Here is a 2,930-nt window from a genome sequence, read left to right as displayed (position 1 = left end):
TTTCAAAGAGAATGAGCTGTGGGAACACAAGAACAGTGAGGTCTAGCAGCAATTGTAAGTAGACGAAGGGTTGACTCAAAAACGATCCGCATACGGATGTAATTCTAGAATGTTGATTGGTTAAGATTAGTTACCAGGCAGGAACGGAAAACACCATTTATTTGATTGGCTAATACCAGGACCTCTACTGGATGGGAATCGAGAGAAGAACCGGTTCCCAGTGGACCGATTCCGCTATCGATATTTAAAAAATCTTAATTTTTTATATATTTATATTCCAGTATCATGTAAGTGCCGTTTAGGTATGTCACGTGCACGCAGCTTTGATTTGTTTCAGACTGCAGCCAACATGGCCGTCTAGGCAGAGGTGTGGTTATATTTCACGCAAAAAGATGCCCACAGGGCCACTTGCAATGCTTGCAAAACGTCTCTTTCGTCAAAGGGGGGGGGGGAGAACTACCATTACCCCGAAACATTTGTCCATACTGCATGCAATAACTTTGCAGGAATGTCATGTTTTTGAGCGCTACGGAGTGACAATAACTTTAATGAATCTCATTGGAATCTCAACCAAGCAACAGCAGCGCGGCTAACGTTAGTGCTTCATCTGTTAATATCGAAGGTAAACTCTAACAGTCTATTGTGTCAGTGCCATTGGTTTCATTGTGTAAACCAGCTTTCACTATTTGTTTATGTCAGTTGTATTGTTAGTTCAAGGAGAGTACACTTAAAAAAAAACAGCACTGTAATTGGCAAGTTCAAATATTATTTAGCACAGCGCTTCTCAAACTTATATATCAAGTATATATAAGATTATTTTCCAGGCTCCCCCATCTGATGAGATTTTTGAGTTTAGATGTTTTATTAAAAAAAATGTATGAAACCTATTACCAAATCAGTCATACATTCTGTTACTTATGGTTGGAATTATAGTCAAAACAAATACTTTTTTACTTTGTTGGGACCCCCTAGCACCCCATCAAGGAAAAAGGATCCCTAGGCTATGGGTCTCTGGACCCTACTTAGAGAGTTTGTTGACCTATTCTTAGGTTTGTTTTTGGTTATTTAAAACATGTAAATGTATACATACATACTGTATATGCGGTGCATCATCTATTCAGAGAATATTATATAAAAGAAAATGAATGTAAAGAAACCCGTTTGTACTCTTTTTTTTCCTAGCCCAAAAAGAATCGATAAGCAAGAATCGTTATGGAATCAGAATCGTTAAAATCTTATCAATTCTCATCCCTAGTTATCGGCAAACGTTCACGTTGTCATGTTAATCCATTAGTAAACTGAGCATATCGATTGTTAATTCATTATTTAATTCAGTATTTTTATTGTTTAACTGAATGGCCGATGTTTGACACGGTCTGATAACTGACATGGCTACGCTAGCTAACTAGCGACTGTACGGTGTTTGGTTAGCTCAAGCTAGCACTCTTACAAACACACATACATACACAATCGATAGGTTTTTGTAAAAAAAATAGTTCATTGGTTAGCTTAAATGACAGTCATTTATGCAAGCTGACTAAGTTTGGAAGACTTGAAAAACCCACCAACAGGCCTCTGTTGAAGTTACCTAAACTTCATCAGCAAATTACACATCCCCCATCCAGCTAAGGTAAGTTGATTTACTTGCATTACAAATAACCTCAGGTAATGTTACAAGTCGCCAACAGCGGGCCTTCCCTTTAGTAGTGCTATATGCTTAGTTACCATGCTATTAAATAGAGGACATTCACTTTTAATTTCGTGACATTTTTCTTACAAGTAATGTTAGCCCACAGTAGCATAGCCTGCTGTCAAACACTTCTGGTCAGTGTGCATGGATGACATTTGGCACGAATCAGTCACGTTAAATGCAGCGATCAGGGATTAAAATCTCCCGGTGCTATTGCAATAGTTTCGATGTTTTTGCTCTTTTTTCACAATGTGTTAATGACATTGTACATTGTAGCATAGCCTGCTGTCAAACGGTTGTGGGCAGTGGCAGTGCCTTGCCTTACTTACCTGAGGGAAAATAAAGCGCTAGGTTGCGCTGCGCATTAAAACTTTATGGATGACTTTTAGCACGTTAAATGCAGTGATCAGGGATTTAAATCAAATGGTTTTATATACATGTACATTTACAGACATATACATGAACATTTACAGACTTCCTATGTGTTCACAAAACTAATGCTGTCATGTTCTCTCTCCCTCTTCTCGTTTGTGACAGTGTGCTAAGTTGTGTTTTGTGTGTTTGTGAAGTGTAAGTGACATATTGTGTTATATTTAGACATACTTGAGAGATGGAGAGTTTTGCACATCTGGACGCTATATTTGTATTACCTTGCAAATGGTTCCCACCAACTAGGGAGTAGTAGAATACAGATGTCTTCTGTCGGTAGAGCAGCAAAGCAGTATGTGTTAGATATGGGTAAGTTGTACTATGTTAATTCAGGTAAGAGACGTGTGGTTGTACCCCTGAGGAGAGGGACAGGGTACTGTATGAGTGCCGTGACAGTAAAGCCACTGGAGGGCACCCTGGTGTACAGAAGACTGCACAGAAGGCAGTGCAGAATTTTTATTGGCTGACTTTGAAAAAGGATGTAGAGGATTGGGTTGGTTCCTGTGAGCCATGTCAGAGGCATGACAGAATTAAGACTGTAGCACCTACGCTACACCCTATTAAGGTCCAGGGTCCCTGGCAGGTCATGGGAGTTGATTTAATTGGGCCGCTCAAAACGACATCCAAGGGTTACACCCATATCATAAGTTTTACTGATTTGTTCTCCAAGTGGGTCATGGCTAGGCCTCTGAGAGGCAAGAACGGTCCAGGGGTAGGACTTATGATGACACAAAGTGTTTTGGCACAGGGTGGTGTCAAAAAGATTATCACTGATATGGGAAGAGAGTTTGTTAATGACTGTAACAAAGCT

The sequence above is a fragment of the Clupea harengus genome, unplaced genomic scaffold (genome assembly GCF_900700415.2).
Source record: "Clupea harengus unplaced genomic scaffold, Ch_v2.0.2, whole genome shotgun sequence".
Classification (NCBI taxonomy): domain Eukaryota; kingdom Metazoa; phylum Chordata; class Actinopteri; order Clupeiformes; family Clupeidae; genus Clupea; species Clupea harengus.
This window is presented reverse-complemented; position numbering follows the sequence as displayed.